Source organism: Zalophus californianus, chromosome 7 (assembly GCF_009762305.2).
Source record: "Zalophus californianus isolate mZalCal1 chromosome 7, mZalCal1.pri.v2, whole genome shotgun sequence".
In the NCBI taxonomy this organism is placed as follows: Eukaryota; Metazoa; Chordata; class Mammalia; order Carnivora; family Otariidae; genus Zalophus; species Zalophus californianus.
Genome location: NC_045601.1, coordinates 128,521,974 through 128,544,424, shown reverse-complemented (window position 1 = coordinate 128,544,424; position 22,451 = coordinate 128,521,974). Strand labels below are relative to the sequence as shown.

Here is a 22,451-nt window from a genome sequence, read left to right as displayed (position 1 = left end):
GAGGCTTTGAGCAGCAAGAGCATTTGCCTCTGGGGAGACATTACTCGGGTAAAGGTCAGCAGAATGCACTACTCAGAAACAGAAGGAAGTATAAGTGCTTACTGGGACTATAATTAGTCTAGACAAAAAGGTTTCCTGGCAAGGGTGATATGATCTTAACAGAGACTTCCTGCCGGAAGTACCAGAAGAGTAAGTTTTCTGGCTTCAGAAAGGAGACATGGACCCTTAGTGGCTCTGAGAGTAATTTGATAGAAATGTTTTTTGGGGATAAGAGGCTTTGAAGAAAATTTTATGAGTGAAAGAGATGTTTGCCTTTGGGTTGCCAGCAATTTAAAATTATGAGATCCCAGAACTGCAACTTTCAATAATGCTAGTGAATGTCAATTTTGTCACTTCCTTTTGACCTTATTAATAGTAAATGATTTCCTATTCCAATTCAATTCATGGAACATCATTTGACATCTTCCATCTCCCAGGCCTATTTGATATACATACTGGAAACTCAAAGATGCAGAGATCTCAAGAAACCTCAGACTGTGACAAATGCACAGTCTGGACCCTGAGAATATGCTACAAGGTTCCATTTATGTTTAAACCATTTGTGTTTAAAATTCTAAAACTGGAAAAGAAAATAAAGCATGGGCATGTAGCAAAGCACTACACAAGTATTAGAAAACTAACAATGACTCCTATTAAGAATGAAAAAGAATAAGGCTTAAAAGCAATCTGGGGATGAATTGGCAAAAGTGTATAAAATTGTTCACAAGAAAAGAAGTTAGAGCAGAAGAGGCATCTTGGTGACGGTAAAGGTTAGTGGGTCCTTCTACTCATGAGCAGGGTTTCAAGAGATCAAACCCTGTGGCTGTCTCTGGGAGGCTATAGGCTCCTGTTGCCCCTGTAATTCCAGACTGACATGCCCCCCTCTATGGAAACACACACAACTTGTGCATTTATAAATTACCTTGCAATAGGAGGTAAATTTACCCCTTTTGGGATGACAGGCGGAGTTTGCAAATCTCTTTTCCTTATTGCTTAATCCCTGGATTTTACCTATACTCTGAATGCAAGTAATGCACATTAGTCAATTAATAGGCTGTTAAACAACAACAGTTCCGGGCAATTTAATTACTGTTGGTAAAATAAGAAATGAATGATTGCATGTCAGTAACCAATTCCAGTTCCTTTCCTTGGAACAGATTAACTCTGAATCATGATAGTTTCTCTGGAAAAAATTGATTGTTTCTGTGAACATATTAGTTGCTGTTTTAGGTATTACAGAAATCTAAGTTTTCCTACGGTAGTTCTCATCTAGATGGGGTGGGGGAAATTTATAAAAATATATTTATTTTCCAATAAAATAACAATAGTTATTTTCCAGTGGATTAGAATCGTTAGTGAAGTCAAGAATGAAAGCCCTTCGACTTTCTGTCTAGTGCCTGTGCCCTAAGCCCCTGCTGTCAATTCTAGACCATTCACACTTCATTATTAATTGAGTAAAATCTAGAGAAATATCAGATATCTAGAGAAATATCAATATTAGTTCATCCATTTTGAGTCCATTTGACTTCGAATTACAATCCAAAACCTTTAGCACAATCCATCTGTGTGATCTGGCTCTAATATTTTTATGTGTTAGATTAGTTTACTGTCTGTCTTCACCTTAGTCCAAGTCTGATGGGAGCAGTGACTTCATCTGTTTGGTTCACTGCTTCTCTGAGGGATGAGAATAGTGCCTGGCCCCAAGCAGGTGCTCAATGCATACTTGTTGAATCAATTAGTTGAGTAGAAGCAAAAAACAGCTGAGGACAAGGTATCAGTAGGTACTTTGACTTTAAAAACTCTGAGTGGATGTGGAAGAAAGAAGAGTGAATATCTAAATATACAGGAAAAAAGGGAAAATTACACACTCGACTAACGAAACAGAGAATTGGATCGGATTACACAGCCTATCGATAAAAGACAAATTGGATCTAAAAAGTGCGAGGCCTAAACTAGCTGAGTGAGAGATAATGCAGCTGTCAAGTTTCTGCCCCATCCACCCGAAGATGAGAAGAGTCATTGCTTGCATCTTGGTTGATCATCTTGGTTGATAAATACATCTTAGCAGCAATTAGGTGTGTTAATACCTCAGTCTACAGAGGCTTTCTTCAGCGCAATTAGGACTTTTGAAATATAGCCTTCCTCTGCAATGCTCTGTTATTAAATATTTATTGAAAAGCAAAGAAGATTTGCAGTTACATTTAGACAGGATTATAAGGTTTAGAGTTCGCTGGGATGAAACCGTCACACCCATTTTCAATGATTGGATCATCTTGCCTTAAAATTAATTGCCTTATTTCACCTGGAGATAGAATTCTTGGATAAAGTGCCAACAAATGTAGATATGTTCCCATCTATTTTAATATCCTTTTCAAATAACATTAATTCCCTGAAAGACCCCTGCATACTAGGTATACTGCTGGAATACTACAGAGGCAGACATGAGTCTTTTAAGTTTTTATTTAAATTCTGGTTAGTTAATATACATAAAAATCCTAGAGGAGAACACTGGCAACAGTCTCTTTGACATCGGTTGTAGCAACCTCTTTCTAGAATATGTCTCCTGAGGCAAGGGAAACAAGCAAAAATAAACTATTGGGACTTCATCAAAATAAAAAGCTTCTGCACAGCAAAGGAAACAATCAACAAAACTAAAAGGCAGCCTGTGGAATGGGAGAAAATATTTGCAAATGACATATCTGATAAAGGGTTAGTATCCAAAATCTATAAAGAACTTATGACAGTCAAGACCCAAAGGTGAATAATCCAATTAAACAATGGGCAGAAGACGTGAACAGACATTTTTCCAAAGACATCCATGGCCAACAGCCACATGAAAAGATGTTCAACATTACTCATCATCAGGGAAATACAAATCAAAACTACAATGAGATACCACCTCACAGGCAGACGTAAGTTATTTGAGCTGGATCACTGCAAGAATCTTCTAACTGGTCTCTCAGCCTCCAGCCAAATTCTCGTCCAGTGTGTCCATCCTGTTTCAGAGCGATCTTTCTAAAATGCAAAGCTGATCCTTGATCCATTGCTTCAAGCCCGTCTGGGATTTCTCATAGTTTAGAAATAAAATCCAAATGACCATCACCATCATAGCAGAGGAGGTCTTGCACGACGTTCCTCTCCAGGTTCATGTCCCACCTCCACCATTTCTCTCCCCACACCTCACAGTGGATGCTCCTGTGCATCTTCTAGTCTGTGGCTATAATATCTGCCCTCCCTCCTAACCAGGAAACCCCTTGTTTGACTAGAACAGCATAGTGGTAGAAAGCATGGACTTGGAAGCCAGATGCCTGGGTTCAAATCCAAGCTCAGCTTCATAATCGTTGTGTAATTTGGGGCAAGTTATTTGAACTTGATTTTCTGTGTTTATGTTTCTCTTCTTCTGTAAAGTGAGGATAATGGTAGTCCCTGTCTGACGGAATGAGTTAACACATGTAAGATTCTTAGAGCAGTCCGTAGCACATAGTGGGAACTCAACAAATGTTGGTGATGAGAATCCTCCTCCAAGTCCAAATCCATCGTCACTGCCTCTATGGAGTCTTTTCTGGTCTCCCTGTGGCCCCTCTCTACCCACTCTGCCTCAGAGTTCAGTAGCCTGCTGCCTCTGAACTCTGAACCACCTGTGCTGTTGCTTCGTGCATCACCCTGCACTTTATAGATCTGTCTCCCCCCAGACAGCATGACCGTGTGTTTGTATTAGTACTCGGAGAAACTAGCCCAACACACAACGGGTCTAACATAGAAGGAGCTCAATAGATACTTTTATAGAAAAGGATGGACAAATAACAACAAAAAGGTAAAGTGCACACACTGAAGGGCAGGTCCTTGCAGTCTTGCTGATGGCACATACCCTTGAGTCTCATAGCGGTGGAAAGGAGCCAGGCTGGTACAGCTATGATTATGTAAGGTCTTCTCAGGTCGGAAGGATTTCAGCAAAACCTCCACCTTTTTGGCTTTGCTCTGTCATAGCTGATGAGGCAAGCTGGCGGGGGGTGGGGAGGGTGGTCACGGGGACCACCTGTTGGATTTTAGACACTTGCTCCTGCTGGGAGGCATCTCTAATTCTTCTTTTGGGCTGTCTTCTCATATGTGGTAGCTTGCCTTCTTCAAGGACCAGGCAGAACTGCCTCCAATAAGGTTGGTAAGAGCACGGATTCAGTGCTGAGTTCACACCTGTCGCTGGGCTTGGTGCCATAGACACCTTATTTCTTGACATTACGGAGTTAACCTTTCTTCCTGAATTCCAATCTATCCCACCTCCACTGCTGAGTGATTCTGTCCTTGGGCAGCTTATCTGGCTTCTCAGTCCCCTGGATCTCCAGACATAAAATGGGGAGAATACTAATAATTATAGCCACCTCAAGGGCCGTCATAAGGATAAAATAAGTCAACACATGTAAAGATTGTAGAAAGTGCCTTCTGCTTAGTACATGCTCAGAAAATAGTAGCTGTTATTACTGGAATTATCCCCATTTTCTAGTTGAGGACAATTTGTCTTAAAAAGGATAAATCACCTGCCAAAGATCGCAAGGCTGACAGAACTGAACACAAGGCCATTCTTTCTAATATTTCTCACTACTCTACACCCCTCTGGTACTAAAATCCCCTCTGCCTCTTCATCCACCATCTTTCTGAGACAATGCTGAGACATTGTCCCCTGCATGGTTCCCTGCTTGGTGAGGCACACTATGTGCATAAGCAAAAATCCCTGAAATCTGTCCATGCAATTTTTAGGTATACTTAAGCCAAAAAAACCCAGTTATTTGCTGTTTATCTGCAATTTAAATTTAACGGATTGGGTGTCCTATATGTGTATTTGTTAAGTCTGGGCACCCTGCTAGGTATGTGAGTGTGTGTGTGTGTGTGTGTGTGTGTGTGTGTGTGTGTGTGTGTGTGTGTCTAGAGTCAGTTGGGCTACAAAAGATACAACTCTTATGGGGAGAGAGTTCCCTGCATCTCCTCACTGCTGGGACTCTGGGTGCCCAGCTTCAGTTATGGGACCAAACATGAGGCAGCTAGCCTGTGTCTCCCTTCTTCTGTGAGGTGCTCAGAGGTATGGGTGAGCATCTTTGATGTTAAATGAGGATCTATGTTGAAAGACACTAAAGCAGACTGGCTGAAGACGGTGAAGCACACCCATGAAATGAGAGGAGGAATCTGATTGCTTAAGAGTGGCTCATGAATAACCTTAGCTCAACATGGCTGAGATGCTTCATTTCCTGTTGTGGAATAGTGTAACCATGTTTACATTTCCTCTTGACTTTAGAGAGTTAACATTCATGCTTGCAAGTCGAGAAGGATGTGGTAACTTGCCAGACTGCTCATTAAAACAGTTTTTTCTAGTGTCTGGGTCAGGGCTTGGTCAAATGAAAAGTGATACCCTCCTAAAGTGATCTACACCCTCCATCTCCTGAACATTTTCACACAACGTTCATTTCATTTCTTATAGGGAACTCAGGATTTTCCCAGACACCATACAAAGAATCTATACTGCTTTTATTGCAGAAGTTTCATCAAAAATTTTGGCTACACTGAGTGGACATCCTGATATCCCCTTATCCTATTCCAGAAACCCAGACTCAAGTAGATATGGGATGATGTTATTAGGTACATCATAGGGAGAAGAGTAGCATCCTGCTAAGGCTTTAAGATAGGCTAGCGGGCTAATAAACATGGTGTTCACTTCAGAGTTCTCTCTAACTTGCAACACTTTGTTCTTAGCTCAAGGACACTGGCTCTTACTCTGATCCCTGCTAGAAAGTACTCTGAGGTGTTAACACTTTAATCTCTTTACTCTACTTCTGTTCATTCCCTGACTATTTTTAGGATTCCCATTTCCTGTAGTAGAGCTTCTAAGATTTATTCCACAGGGGTAGAATTCTGAGAGGTCAGGCTCCTTTAGTCCCCAGGCCACCTGACTTATCTTCTTAGGGCAAAGACTCTGCTCTTACAGGGATAAGGAGGAGAAACTCTCAAAGCGGAAAGAAGGGCCATCAAGACAATATTACCATTAAAGAAGATAGACTGACCCTTGTCTTCCTCCCCCTCCTGCTCATCTTTTTTTGTTTGTTTGTTTGTTTTGTTTTGTTTTTAGTCCAGCTGGAAGCAATGTGCAACATTTACAAATATTTTGAGGTAAATTGAAGACAAATTACTGTTAGTCTTTGTATTCTACTATCTCTAGTATATTTAGTCAAGTATTCTGAACAATTTCTTGGTTTACATGGTTTTAATATTTTAAAATTTTGCTTTGAAAGAAATCAAACTCAGCATCCGAAGCATGTGGGCAAAAATACCATCAATTAATGAATTAAGTTAGCAAAGATGTTTATTTCTCTTATCCTGTCATCTCTTACATTCCAAATCCTCTGCCTTAGCTTTCTTTATCTTTATAAATTGGATCTTCATATCAAAGCCTTTGAGAATCGCTTTTCTGGGATACTTTTCCTCTTTAATTCCTTGGAATTAAGATTTACCACTTATCTTTTGTGAAGAATGAGTTCCCAAGGATTTTATTTAGAAACCTTGAAATTGTCTCTGGTCTCCTGAGTTTTTCCATATTCCATTCACAACTATTAGCCAACGCTTGGAGGCTTCTCAGACAATGTCAGGCTACACAAAATAGATAGATGTGCTTATTTGGCTGACACCTACTGACCCAATCATGGGCCATAATTCATAGAGTAAAAAAGCAGTGGGCTCTAAGACAAGGACAATAGAAAATCGCCCTTCTGTGGCAAGATAAGGTCATTGCCTCTCTTGTGGTATTCAGTTTGCTGCAGCCATCGTAAATGGAAGAAGATGAAGAGGATGGTGTTAGGCAAAGAAGAGTAGAATAAATTTGACTCGAAGAACTGGGGAAAATATGCCCAAGATATACTTTTCTAAATGCTTAAATACAGAGTCGTTTAAAGTCATCCCATAAAACAGAGTTAATTATTTCAGTCTCCTACTTAAAGATCTCTATTAGGTCTTTGTTTTTTGTAGAAGGAACTCCAAACACTTTTGCATGGCCAATAAGGCACTTCAAAGTCTAGCCTCAGGTTCCTTCTACAGTTGCATCTCATTCAGTCTCTCCCTGTTCTTCCACTTTCCAGTAAGCATTTTTTTTTCACAGAGAAGTTGCCACTTCCTAGCTAAGCCTTGGTTGCCCCCCCTTTTTTTACATTGAAAGATGTTATTTCATTTTTAAAAGTTTTTATGTAGGTTATATGATAATATCAGTGTTAAACCACCTCCTTTCTGTGCCTTCCACATTAACAGACATTAGTGTGTGCCATGAAAATCTATTTTCATGTCTGTTGCCCCTGGTAGGCTACTCTTAACAGCAAGAACTGGGTGTTTTCAACAGCATCCAACACCAAAGGAAATTCTGCCATCACCACAACTAAGAAATTTATCACCACACCCATCCCCTGACATGTTTTTAATTTGGATTCTGATATCCACAACAGTGTATATTTTTCCTGGAAAAATTGACAGCAAAGAGCAGAGAACATGGGTCAAAACAGAGCTTTGTACCTATTAATTTATTCACTCAACAGATACATACTGAATGCCAACACTACACCATGCCCAATTTCAACCTGAAATCGTCAAAATAGTTTTTAACAATTCAGGTCTTCTCAGCTGGATATCCAGACACATGTACCCCAGGGACAGATCTTGTTCCTGGAGAGAACAAGACCCTCCTGTTCAAAAGGATCATCTTGTTCTTGAAGAGGGTGTGAAAACCCAGCACCGTGACTGCAGTGTGGTACAAATACTGGTGAAAACTGGCAGGAGGCTGAATTGTAGAGAGTCTGTTCCTGCTGCTTCATCAGTCCAAGTCTTTAACATGATTAGTCACAGAAGTATAAAGATACATGTCATCAAGATGTGGATTTTGGGGGGGCGGAGCAAGATGGCAGAGGAGTAGGAGACCTGGATTTCCTCTGGTCTCAGGAATTCAGCTGAATTGGGATCAAACCATTCTGAACACCTACAAACTCAACAGGAGATCGAAGATAAGAAGAGTAACAACACTCTGAACAGAAAAGCAACCACTTTCTGGAAGTTAGGACGTGCGGAGAAGTGAATCCGAGGCGATATTCGGGAGGATAGATGGTGGGGGAGGGGGCCTCCGTCGGCCGCTTCTGGCAAGTGCTAGAGCCGCGGAGCACAAAATCGGAACTTTTAGAAGCTGGCTCCGCTGAGGGACATCGCTCCAGTGGCTAAGCGGGGGGTGGAACCCTTGCGGGACAGTGTGATCTCAGGACCCTCGGGGTCACAGAAAGACCGGGGGTGCCTGAGTGCGGCAGAGTTCCCAGGTATCAGAGCAGGGAAGCCGGCTGCAGAGACGGAGTCGAGGTGCGGGCTCTCAGCTCAGGGTGGCCATAAACTGTGATCCGCGGCCCAGTCGGGCCACTGCTCCTCCAGCAGGGACCCAACAAGCGGCAGAGCTGGGGAGACTCCCCTCCCTCCCCTGGGAGGAGCGGCGCGGGAGGGCACCGCAGGGATCTGCTGGGTTTGGAGACTCCACATGGGGTCGGGTGCCAGAGGTACAAACGCCCGGTCACAGGCCGGGTGAGCACGGAGTGCGGCCGGAGACTGGGGAGACGGGAGTGACTGCTTTTCTCTGGGGGCACACTGAGGAGCGGGGCCCCGAGTTCTCAGCTCCTCCGGGCGGAGATTGGGAGGCCACCATTTTCACCCTGGTCCTCCAAAGTTGTACCGAGAGCTTGCAGGGAACAAAAGCTCCTGAGATCAAACCGGAGCAGCTTGCTTAGCCGGGACCGACAAGGGCGGGGCAATTCCGTCTCCGGCAAAGACATTTGGGAACCATGGCAACAGGCCCCTCCCCCAGAAGATCAGCACAAACAGCCAGCAAGCCAAGACCAAGTTTACTGATCAAGAAGAACGGGAGAACTCCAGCACTAGGGGAATACTGCACATAGAATTCATGGCTTTTTTACCATAATTCATTAGTTTATCAAAATTAATTTTTTAACTGTTTTTTTTTGAAATTTTCTTTTTCCATTTTTCAAACAACATCTTATCAATCCTTTTTTTAAAAAAATATTTTTTATTTTTCATTTTTAGAGTCATATTTTTATCCCTTCATAGTAGTTACCCTTATTTTTGGCATATATTTGTAAGTTGTTCTCTCTTTAAAATTTTCAGATACAATTTCTTCTAACAGATCAAAATATACCCTAAATCACTAGCGTATGGCTTTGTTCTAGTCTCTTGCCTGATCACATTCTCTCCCTTTTTTTTTCTTTTTTTTCTTTTTTCTTTTTCTTTTTAAATCTTCTTCTTTCTTTTTAAAAGCAACTTCTTATCTTAACAATTCCTTCTACAAAATCTTTTATAATTTTCATCTTTACAGTCATCTGCCAAACCTTCATTGTATCAACCCTTATTTTGTACATATATAAGTCGTTCTTCCTTTAAAATTTTAGCAGGTACTTTCTCCTAACAGACCAAAATATGCCCAAAAGCTAGTGTGTGGCACTGATCTATGAACTAGCCTGATCATATTTGATCATATTCTGGTTTTTTTTGTTTTGTTCTGTTTTGGTTTGTTTTTATCTTTTTCTTTTTCCTTTTTTTTTTTTTCTCTTCTTTCTTTCCCTTTCTTGTCCCCAAGTCTCAGGTCTTTTCTGATTTGTATAGAGTATATTTGCTGGAGATGTTGTTACCCTGTTACCATTCTGTTCTTTCATTCATCTGTTCTCCTCTGGACAAAATGACAAGACGAAAAAAATCACCTCAGCAAAAAGAACAAGAGGTAGTACCATCTGCCAGGGACCTACTCAATACTGACATTAGTACGATGTCAGACCTAGAGTTCAGAATCATGACTTTAAAGATACTAGCTGGGCTTGAAAAAAGCGTGGAAGTTATTAGAGAAACCCTTTCTAGAGAAATAAAAGAACTAAAATCTAACCTAGTCGAAATCAAAAAGGCTATTAATGAGGTGCAATCAAAAATGGGGGCACTAACTGCTAGGATAAATGAGGCAGAAGAGAGAATCAGCGATATAGAAGACCAAATGTTGGAAAATAAAGAGGCTGAGAAAAAGAGAGAGAAACAACTACAGGATCACGAGGGCAGAATTCGAGAGATAAGTGATACGATAAGATGAAACAACATTAGAATAATTGGGATCCCAGAAGAAGAAGAAAGAGAGAGAGGGGCAGAAGGTATATTGGAGCAAATAATAGCAGAGAACTTCCCTAATGTGGGGAAGAAAACAGGCATCAAAATCCAGGAGACACAGAGAACCCCTCTCAAAATCAATAAAAATAGGTCAACGCCCCGACATGTAATAGTAAAACTTACGAGTCTCAGAGACAAAGAGAAAAACTTGAAAGCAGCTTGGGAGAAGAGATATGTAACCTACAATGGTAGAAATATTAGATTGGCAACAGACCTATCCACAGAGACCTGGCAGGCCAGAAGAGACTGGCATGATATCTTCAGAGCACTAAAGGAGAAAAATATGCAACCAAGAATACTATATCCAGCTAGGCTATCATTGAAAAGAGGAGAGATAAATGCTTCCAGGACAAACAAAAACTAAAGGAACTTGAAAACACAAAACCAGCCCTACGAGAAATATTGAAAGAGGTCCTCTAAGCAAAGAGAGAGCCTAAAAGCAGTATAGGCAGGAAAGGAACACAGACAATATACAGTAACAGTCACCTTACAGGCAATACAATGGCACTAAATTCATACCTTTCAATAGTTACCCTGAATGTAAATGGGCTCAATGCCCCAATCAAAAGACACAGACTATCAGATTGGATTAAAAAACAAGACGCATCAATATGCTGTCTGCAAGAGACTCATTTTAGACCCAAAGACACCCTCAGATTGAAAGTGAGGGGGTGGAAAACCATTTACCATGCTAATGGACACCAAAAGAAAGCTGGGGTGGCAATCCTTATATCAGACAAACTAGATTTTAAAACAAAGACTGTAATAAGAGATGAAGAAGGACACTATATCCTAATTAAAGGGTCTATCCAACAAGAAGATCTAACAATTGGAAATATCTATGCCCCTAAATTGGGAGAAGCCAATTACATAAGGCAATTAATAACAAAAGCAAAGAAACACATTGACAACAATACAATAATAGTGGGGGACTTTAACACCCCCCTAACTGAAATGGACAGATCATCTAAGCAAAAGATCAACAAGGAAATAAAGACTTTAAATGACACACTGGACCAAATGGACTTCACAGACATATTCAGAACATTCCATCCCAAAGCACTGGAATACACATTCTTCTCTAGTGCCCATGGAACATTCTCCAGAATTGATCACATCCTAGGTCACAAATCAGGTCTCCACTGATACCAAAAGATTGGGATTATTCCCTGCATATTTTCAGACCACAGTGCTTTGAAACTAGAACTCAATCACAAGAGGAAAGTCGGAAAGAACTCAAATACATGGAGGCTAAAGAGCATCCTACTAAAGAATGAATGGGTCAACCAGGAAATTAAAGAAGAATTAAAAAAATTCATGGAAACCAATGAAAATGAAAACACAACTGTTCAAAATCTTTGGGATACAGTAAAAGCAGTCCTGAGAGGAAAGTATATAGCAATACAAGCCTTTCTCAAGAAACAAGAAAGGTCTCAAATACACAACCTAACCCTACACCTAAAGGAGCTGGAGAAAGAACAGCAAAAAAAGCCTAAACCAAGCAGGAGAAGAGAAATACTAAAGATCAGAGCAGAAATCAATGAACTAGAAACCAAAAGAACAGTAGAACATATCAACAAAACTAGGAGCTGGTTCTTTGAAAGAATTAACAAGATTGATAAACCCCTGGTCAGACTTATCAAAAAGAAAAGAGAAATGACCCAAATCAACAAAATCATGATGAAAGAGCAGAGATCACAACCAACACCAAAGAAATACAAACAACTATAAGAACATATTATGAGCAACTCTATGCCAGCAAATTAGAAAACCTGGAAGAAATGGGTGCATCCCTAGAGATGTATCAACTACCAAAACTGAACCAGGAAGAAATAGAAAACCTGTACAGACCTATAACCACTAAGGAAATTGAAGCAGTCATCAAAAATCTCCCAAGAAACAAAAGCCCAGGGCCAGATGGCTTCCCAGGGGATTTCTGTCAGACATTTAAAGAAGAATTAATACCTATTCTCCTGAAACTGTTCCAAAAAATAGAAATGGAAGGCAAACTTCCAAACTCATTTTATGAGGCCAGCATTACCTTGATCCCAAAACCAGACAAAGACCCTGTCAAAAAGGAGAATTACAGACCAATATCCTTGATGAACATGGATGCAAAAATTCTCACCAAAATACTAGCCAATAGGATCCAACAGTACATTAAAAGGATTATTCACCATGACCAAGTGGGATTTATCCCTGGGCTGCAAGGTTGGTTCAACATCCGCAAATCAATGAACGTGATACAATACATTAACAAAAGAAAGAACAAGAATCATATGACCCTCTCAATAGATGCAGAAAAAGCATTTGACAAAGTACAGCATCCTTTCTTGATCAAAACTCTTCAGAGTATAGGGATAGAGGGTACATACCTCAATATCATAAAAGCCATCTATGAAAAACCTACAGCGAATATCATTCTCAATGGGGAAAAGCTGAGAGCTTTCCCCCTAAGGTCAGGAACGCGGCAGGGATGTCCACTCTCACCACTGCTATTCAACATAGTATTAAAAGTCCTAGCCACAGCAATCAGACAACAAAAAGAAATCAAAGGCATCTAAAGCAGCAAAGAGGAAGTCAAACTCTCACTCTTTGCAGATGATATGATACTTTATGTGGAAAACCCAAAAGACTCCACCCCAAAACTGCTAGAACTCATACAGGAATTCAGTCAAGTAGCAGGCTATAAATTCAATGCACAGAAATCAGTGGCATTCCTATACACCAACAACAAGGCAGAAGAGAGACAAATCAAGGAGTCGATCCCATTTACAATTGCACCCAAAACCATAAGATACCTAAGAATAAATTTAACCAAACAGGCAAAGGATATGTACTCAGAAAACTATAAAATACTCATGAAAGAAATTGAAAAAAAATGGAAAAACGTTCCATGCTCATGGATTGGAAGAACAAACATTGTGAAGATGTCAGTGCTACCTAGAGCAATCTACATATTCAATGCAATTCCCATCAAAACACCATCCACCTTTTTCAAAGAAATGGAACAAATAATCTTAAAATTTGTATGGAACCAGAAGAGACCCCGAATAGCCAGAGGAATATTGAAAAAGAAAAGCAAAGCTGGCGGCATCACAATCCCGGACTTCCAGCTCTATTACAAAGCTGTCATCATCAAAACAGTATGGTACTGGCACAAAACCAGACACAGAGATCAATGGAACAGAATAGAGAGCCCAGAAATGGACCCTCAACTCTATGGTCAACTCATCTTTGACAAAGCAGGAAAGAATGTCCAATGGAAAAAAGACAGTCTCTTCAACAAATGGTGTTGGGAAAATTGGACAGCCACATGCAGAAGAATGAAACTGGACCATTTCCTTACACCACACACAAAAATAGACTCCAAATGGTTGAAAGACCGAAACGTGAGACAGGAGTCCATGAACATTCTAAAGGAGAACACAGGCAGCAACCTCTTCGACTTCAGCCACAGCAACTTCTTCCTAGAAACATCGCCAAAGGCAAGGGAAGCAAGGGCATTTCTTCAAGATAAAAAGCTTTTGCACAGCAAAAGAAACAGTCCACAAAACCAAAAGACAACCGACAGAATGGGAGAAAATATTTGCAAATGACATATCAGATAAAGGGCTAGTGTCCAAAATCTATAAAGAACTTATCCAACTCAACACCCAAAGAACAAAGAATCCAATCAAGAAATGGGCAGAAGACATGAACATTTTTCCAAAGAAGACATCCAAATGGCCAACAGACACATGAAAAAGTGCTCGACATCGCTCGGCATCAGGGAAATCCAAATCAAAACCTCAATGAGATACCACCTCACACCAGTCAGAATGGCTAAAATTAACAAGTCAGGATCCGACAGATGTTGGGGGGATGGGGAGAAAGAGGAACCCTCCTACACTGTTGGTGGGAATGCAAGCTGGTGCAACCACTCTGGAAAACAGTATGGAGGCTCCTCAAACAGTTGAAAATAGAGCTACCCTATGATCCAGCAATTGCACTACTGGGTATTTACCCCAAAGATACAAATGTAGGGATCCGAAGGGGTACTTGCACCCCAATGTTTATAGCAGCAATGTCCACAATAGCCAAACTGTGGAAAGAGCCAAGATATCCATTGACAGATGAATGGATAAAGAAGAAGTGGTATACATACACAATGGAATATTATGCAGCCATCAAAAGGAATGAGATCTTGCCATTTGCAATGACGTGGATGGAACTGGAGGGTGTGATGCTGAGTGAAATAAGTCAATCAGAGAAAGACAGGTATCATATGACCTCACTGATATGAGGAATTCTTAATCTCAGGAAACAAACTCAGGGTTGCTGGAGTGGTGGGGGGTGGGAGGTATTGGGTGGCTGGGTGATAGACATTGGGGAGGGTATGTGCTATGGGGAGCACTGTGAATTGTACAAGACTGATGAATCACGGATCTGTACTTCTGAAACAAATAATGCAATATATTTTAAGAAAAAAAAAAGAAGATAGCAGGAGGGGAAGAATGAAGGGGAGTAAGTCGGAGAGAGAGACGAACCATGACAGATGATGGACTCTGAGAAACAAACTGAGGGTTCGAGAGGGGTGGGGGGTGGGGTGGTGGATTAGCCTGGTGATGGGTATTAAGGAGGGCACGTTCTGCGTGGAGCACTGGGTGTTATGCACAAACAATGACTCATGGGACACTACATCAAAAACTAATGATGTAATGTATGGTGATTAACATAACAATAAAAAATTATTTAAAAAAAAGATGTGGATTTTGGATGCAGGTAAGGAAGTGTTCTACAAAGTTCAAAAGATGAAAAAGCAGTAAACAGAGGCACCTAGGTGGCTCAGTCAGTTAAGTGTCTGCCTTTGGCTCAGGTCATGATCCCAGAGTCCTGGGATTCAGCCCAGCTTTGAGCTCTCTGCTCAGCGGGGAGTCTGTTTTCCCTCTCCCTCTGCTCCTTCCCCCTGCTTGCTAGCAGGCACTCTCTCTCTAAAATAAATAAATAAATACTTTTAAAAAAGCAGAAAGCATAAAGGTATGTTGTCAAAAATAAGAGTAGAGAAACAAAATTTGCACTTTCTTTTTTTTAATTTTTTTTTATTTATTCTTGAGAGACAGAGACAGAGAGAGAGAGAGACAGAGGGAGAAGCAGACTCCCTGCTGAGCAGGGAGCCTGATGCGGGACTTGATCCCAGGACCCTGGGATCATGACCTGAGCCGAAGGCAGACGCTTAACCATCTGAGCCACCCAGGCTCCCCCAAAATTTGCACTTTCAATAGAATATTTGGGAATCAGAATCACATACTTCTGAAGTATCTAAAAATCAAAAAAATGACTGACTATACATAACATACACACACAAGAACACAAACACACTGTATCAATTCTGTGTATCAAGGTTGCAGAGGGCAGGAAAACATTTAACAAAAGATCTCCATATGCCTCCTAGGCTAAATATGCATAAGAAATATACACAGATCTTTGGTTTATGATGGCTTGTGATCTGATAAAGCAATCCTACATTAAAAATATCCTAAGTCAAAAATACATTTAATATGCTTCATCTACCAAACATTATAGCTTGGCATAGCCTACCTTTAACGTGCTCAGAACACCTACATTAGGCAACAGTCAGACAAAAGCATATAACACAAAGCTTATTTTATAACAAATTGCTGAATATCTCATGTGATTTATTGAATACTATTTTGAAAGTGAAAACTAGAATGGTTGTGTGGGTACATTTGGTTGTATGTGTGTTGGTTGCTTACCCTCCTGATCTCATGGCTGAATGGGAGCTACGGTTTGCATGAGCGTCCAGAGAGAGGGTCAAACTGCATATCACTAGCACAGGGAAAGATCAAAATTCAAAATTCAAAATTCGAAATACACTTTTTACAAAATAGGTAAAGCTTTCACACCATCGGAAAGCTGAACCATTAATTACCATTAATTATAAGTTGGGACCATCTGTAACATGATGTACTGATAACTTCAAAAAGACTGTATTTAAGTCACAGGACAAAAAGCACAAGACAACATCAAGTACAAAGCACATGCTCCAAACAGTGAGAATAATGTGGGGGGAAAGCAGAGGATGAAGGGAAAATGGAATTGTCAAAGAAAGCTTTGAGGAGCAGATGAGACCAATGTAAAGGGTAGACAGACCACGTGTAGGAAGCTCCAGGAGTAAGAAGGGACATGTTGAATCTAAGGGCACAGACCAGGGAGCCAGCCAGCTTGAAAAGAACAGTGCAAGTTACAACCTCTTCCGCAAAGGGCAGCCAAATTCCAGATGAAACCTTTTTCGGTCAACATTGGCCCTTTGACCTTTGGCATTTGTACCATTCCTGCGCTTCATATAAAAATGCCAAATTATTAAGGATAAAAGAATGCATGAGAACAAAACCACATGTTTTATATTAAAACCTGAAAGCTTCCATAGTAGCAAATGCTTAGATTGGTTGCTACATTTTTAAAAATTTTACAAATTTTTATAGGCCCCAAATGCTCTTAACTGTTTACTTGACACTTTTTGTCATTTTTTTTTCAAAACAGTCTGATGTTTAATTTACTTTCTCTTTGAGTTTGTTACAGGGTGGGATATGAAATAAAACTGTCAATAGTTCGTAAGGTGGGGGTTCATGACCTTGCATAGAAAAAAAAGTACATCTTTATTTTCACTCATCTTTAACTGAAAGTTAGGGTTCCCATCGATTATGAATGTAGGCAACAAATCTCCATAGTATCAGCAGTATTGTGACTGTGTCACCAGTAAAAATCAAGGGAGTCTATTCCATCAGACTTATTGAAGTTACCTTAGAATATTGCTTATGCTTATCACTGCTTTGAAATTATAGTTATAGATTTCCCCCATAGATATTCTTATTGAATCTATTAATTAAAAAGTATACATATAACTATATAATAATTTAAAAATATTTTGTTAACTATTTTAATATAATTGATTTCCTTGATAAGTCTATGTATTTTATTTTATACATTTAAAGGATGGTTCTCAGAAGGGTTCCAAGGGCATCCCCAAGGCTGCTTAAGGTGACCATACCTAAGATGGGTTGAGTCTATTATATGGAAATAACAGGGGTTCCTTCCTCATAGGGTGGTTTTGGTGATTAAATAAACGAATCCGTATCAAGCACTCTGAAGAGTTGCTTGAGACACAGCTCTTTACAACTGTTAGTTATCATTATCATCTGAAGGAAAAATAAAGTCCTACCACACCTAATGTTGCTCTTTGAAACACACGCATATTGACTGAAATTCTCTGACTTCCTTAGAAAGAAAACGTAAAAGGGGGCTTTGACTGGATCCAGTCAGCTGCTATGTGAAAATCCTTAAGTGATAACCAGGGGACAGAGTTCCATGTATCTTTAAAAAAGAAATCCTCATCTTAATCAATTTCCTCAAAACAAACCCTTTTTATTCCACCTGCTAGTGACAAAGCCTGTCAGACAAAGCAATGTAATAATAATAAAAAAAAAGTATAGTGTAATCATGAAAAGCGAACATGTAATTTCTTTTTTTTACCCTATTGTTTTTATAAAATCAAGTTAAGCTCCATTTTTTCCCCACTCATCTTTGTTGTCATAGTTGAGAAATTTAGCATTTAGCCTAAAATGTTTCGCATGATGAATTATTAAAAATCTTTAACTGCCGGACAACCTTCTTGTAGTATAAGGGTGTTTTGTTTTGTTTTGTTGCTTAAAAAAATTACCCCGTGTTTTGCTGTGAGGGGAGACAGCTAATGAAAAATGGCCCAGAATTATTGTGAAACAATTGTCTGTAGTGTAATCAAGTCTGTTTCTGCCCTCCAACTACTCCAGGATATAATGATACATGTATCATTAAGCAGCTGCTATGGATGCCTGAGGAAACTGGTAGAAATTTGTACCTATTGTTTTCTTTTCTCCAGCTTCTCTTCCCCCAGCGTCACCCATATTCTCTCATCTCCCTAGTGCTTTTTGCAAAAAAAATTTGTGAAATACAATCATGTCTCTTCACACATATAAATGTATGCATATATCTACATGTATACACACATAGATATATGTGTGTTTTTTCTTCCCTTTTCCAAAAGCAACAATAAAGCATTGCATTCTTCTGGGAACTTTTTATAATTATGGAATGCATAAAGTAAGCTTTTTAGGATGGTGATTTTTAACACAGGAAGCAGAGGTCAAGGGAGAGTGTGTGACTAATGTTTAATTAGAACAAGCTTCTAAAATAAAGCAATTATTTGTGTAATGGCTGCTCAATTTTATGTAGCAGAAGGGCTCAAGCTTGATCTGTCTCCACTTGCCTCTTCCCGTGAGTGTGTGTGTGTGTGTGCACGCCATTAGTCACCAGGCGATTCTAAATGGGGTTTCACCCAGCATTCTTAGGGCCACAGTCCTCCAACCCAGATTGAGACGGAGTAGCATAGATTTGCCCAACATCCACCCTCGTGATAATTACAAGGTAACGTCATTGGACTTACAGGTGGTCACATTTATTTTTCATTTTCTGTGATGTTCCCATAATACCAAATGTTGCAGAAAGAAGCAAAGCGGGAAGGAGAGGGCTATAAACCAAACCTATTTAATAGGATATAGCATAGAATTTACATATCAAAATATTTTCCACTGAATGTTTTACATTTGCTTATATTTTCAATATCATGATAGGTACAGGATTAAGCAAGTCTATTCTATATAACCAACATACTGCTAAGATGTGTTCTCTATTGTGCAGCAACATTAATATAAGCACATAAATATATAAGCAACTAAAGGCAGTAATCTTAGCTTAATGGATTAACAAAGTAACATGTTTTTGATAACGACATTAACATGATATTGCCAGTGGAGAGCATTCAATGTAATATTAGTGCATAAATGTATTTGGGGAAAATTAGTGTTCTCTTTGGGCAGATTTGCCTTGCACATTTGTATTTTTGTTTTGTATCTGCAACAAAAGCACACCTATTCTGTGCATACAAGTGCCTTTTTATTCCTATAAATGTGTGCCTAAACTAACACAATTCGTCTTTTGGCCCTATAAACTGGCCCATTTGAACAACTCATTTAGAACTCCACACAGTAATACACACAGGAGACAATATGGGAAATAAGCAACCTTTTAAATGATTCGTACTCTGCCCAGTGATTTTTCAAATCTCTAGGTGGACAAATGGAAATCCTCCCAAAATGCAATTTAATTTTAATGCATAATTCAATATAGAGTGTAAAGGGGAGGCAGTGTTTTTCAGCAACATGCAGTTGAACTACAATTAGGTCCTCATGTAAAGTCCCATTTAAGAGAGGGTATTAGAATATGTTCAACCATTCAGTATCAAAAATCATCACAAGAAATTCTATTCCACTATTATTGTTTAAACAATATTCAGTGGTAAGAAATTATGGGAACATTAACCTAACGAAATAAAGTAAATATTTAGACTTTTCACTATGTTAAGTCAGAGAATCAGCTTTAATACTTTTGGAAATGAGAGGGCTAAAACATAAGGCGCATTCTTTAAATTGTAATACGGAGACAAGAAAAATAGAGAACAGAGGTTGGAATGAAAAATGTTGCCAAAAAGGTCTCTGTTCCAAATGCACACTGCTTATGGTTAGAGTAGAGGAAGATGTCCATCTTCAGAGGAGATTCAGGGTTCCATTCAATCATCCTCTATTCAAGAAAGCAAGTAAGCCTCCAGTACAGATCAGCCATGCTCAGAACTTCTTGGGTAGCTGTGCCAGACTGCTGTAAGGAGCTAACCTCTTTATTTTTTATTTTTATTTTATTTTTATTATGTTAGTCACCATACAGTACATCATTAGTTTTTGATGTAGTGTTCCATGATTCATTGTTTGCATATAACAACCAGTGCTCCATGCCCTCCTTAATACCCATCACCGTGCTTACCCATCCCCTCCCCCTTCTAAAACCCTCAGTTTGATTCCCGGAGTCCACAGTCTCTCATGGTTCGCCTCCCCCCCCGATTGCACCCCCTACATTTTCCCCTTCCTTCTCAAAATGTCCTCCATGATATTCCTTATGTTTCACAAATAAGTGAAACCATATAATTGTCTTTCTCTGTTTGACTTATTTCACTTAGCATCATCTCCTCCAGTTCCATCCATGTTGATGCAAATGGTGGGTATTCATCCTTTCTGATGGCTGAGTAATATTCCATTGTATACATGGACCACATCTTCTTTATCCATTTGTCTGTTGAAAGGCATCTCGACTCCTTCCATAGTTTGACTATTGTGAACATTCCTGCTATGAACATTGGGGTGCCTGTGGCCCTTCTTTTCACTACATCTATGTCTTAGGGGTAAATACCCAGTAGTACAATTGCTGGGTCATAGAGTAGTTCTATTTTTAACTTTTGGAGGAACCTCCACACTGTTTTCCAAAGTGGCTGTACCAACTTGCATTCCCACCAACAGTGTAAGAGGGATCCCCTTTCTCCACAACCTCTTCAATATTTGTTGTTTCTTGCCTTGTCAATTTTCGCCATTCTAACTGGTGTAAGGAGCTAACCTCTTTAGCTGTTACTTCTCCTGTGGGGTAACGATGGTTTTTCCTATCTATACCTTCTTCAGCTGATACCCAAGGAAGCAGCAAACACCCTCCAAGGGCATGAGGAGAAGAGATGCTAAAGCACCATTCACTGATTTTTCTTTTTAGGATTTTATTTATTTACTGGAAAGGAGAGAGAGAGAACAAGTGAGTGCAGGAGTGGTGGGGAGAGGCAGAGGGAGAGGGAGAAGCAGACTCCCTGCTGAGCAGGGAACCCCATCTGGCCCAATCCCAGGACCCTGAGATCATGACTTGAGTCAAAGGCAGATGCGTAACCGACTGAGTCATCCAGGTGCCCCACCATTCACTGATTTAAAAAAAAAAAATCTCTGTTCCTCTTATTTCAAAGTGTATTATCTCAATATCAGAACTGATTATCCTTTGCTTTGAAATTTCCACTGGTATCTAGGTATTTGAGAAAACATAAATGTTATATATTTAGAGGGCTTTAAAATACTATCAAATATATAGTAAGACATAAGTGAACTTAAAGCATAGGAAATATAATGAAATCATCGCAATACTTTCAAAAAACAGATCTTGTTACACAAAGTTGAAACTTGAGGAAAAGTATCTACCTCACCTGGACTTTGAGCCAAAGGGATGGTCTGAACTTCAAGTTTCATACTACATGGCAACAGACATTTTTCAAGAACCAAATCCCAAATTTCTTGCAAAACTTTATTCATCTGAAAAATCAAGGGGTTCAACATATGTTAATAGACTTGAGCCTGTATGGACGCAGTGAAGCTTTGATGTATTATAACTGAACTCAAGCATTTACTAAAACAATACGTTTCAATAGAAAGAAAAATGTCTAAGTGTACTAGTTGAAAATGGATCCATATATTTTCTAAAATTACTGACTGGTAACAGAACTGGAATATGTGCTCTGAGCCCAAAGTGACCCAACCCTTGCTCTCATGCCACCAAAATGGAGATCCCAACTATAAAAGTAAAATAATTAAGGTCAGGCTTTAATAGCTTCTTCTCTTCCTCAAGCCTACTGAAAGAAGATGGAATACTATGTCAAATTAGCTGGAATGCCATTCAGATGTTAGCAGAAAGATCTAAACCCTAAGATACATCAATATTCAATCTTTTGTGGTTTGTGGGAATGGAAACACACACACACACACACACACACACACACACACACACACACACACACCCCAAATAAGTCCTGGTCTTTGGACCACAGCAGTAGGGGACATTTAGAAAATCCTCCCAAGGAAGCAATTTGGCAAAAACCAAAGAGCAGAAAGAAACCAGCCCGAGAACCGGGTATACTTGTGGCAAAGAGTGCCATCAGAAAAGCTTGGCTCTCATCATAGAATTCATTGCACGTGGTCCCAAATGAAAAGCTGTATTTGTAGACAAATGGTACATTTCAGAGAAATTACATCTACTAGAGCTATGCAAGAGTTTCAATCTAACTCACCTAAGAAATCATGAATTTTAGTACTTTTTCACACAATCAATAAAAATTGTAGGAAGTGGAACTTGGGACTGCATATTAATCTTGCATCCAGCTCCTTGCTCATTTTCAACAGCAACTATTCATCTTGTTGGGCTTATAGAAGTGATTTGTTTCATCTGTACACTCCATGCACAGC

At 39.7% G+C, this 22,451-nt stretch overlaps 1 pseudogene; it reads right to left on the bottom strand.

Annotated features, from left to right (window-relative positions):
* Window positions 1–22,451, bottom strand: part of LOC113928004 — a 121,259-nt pseudogene that overhangs the window by 65,981 nt on the left and 32,827 nt on the right.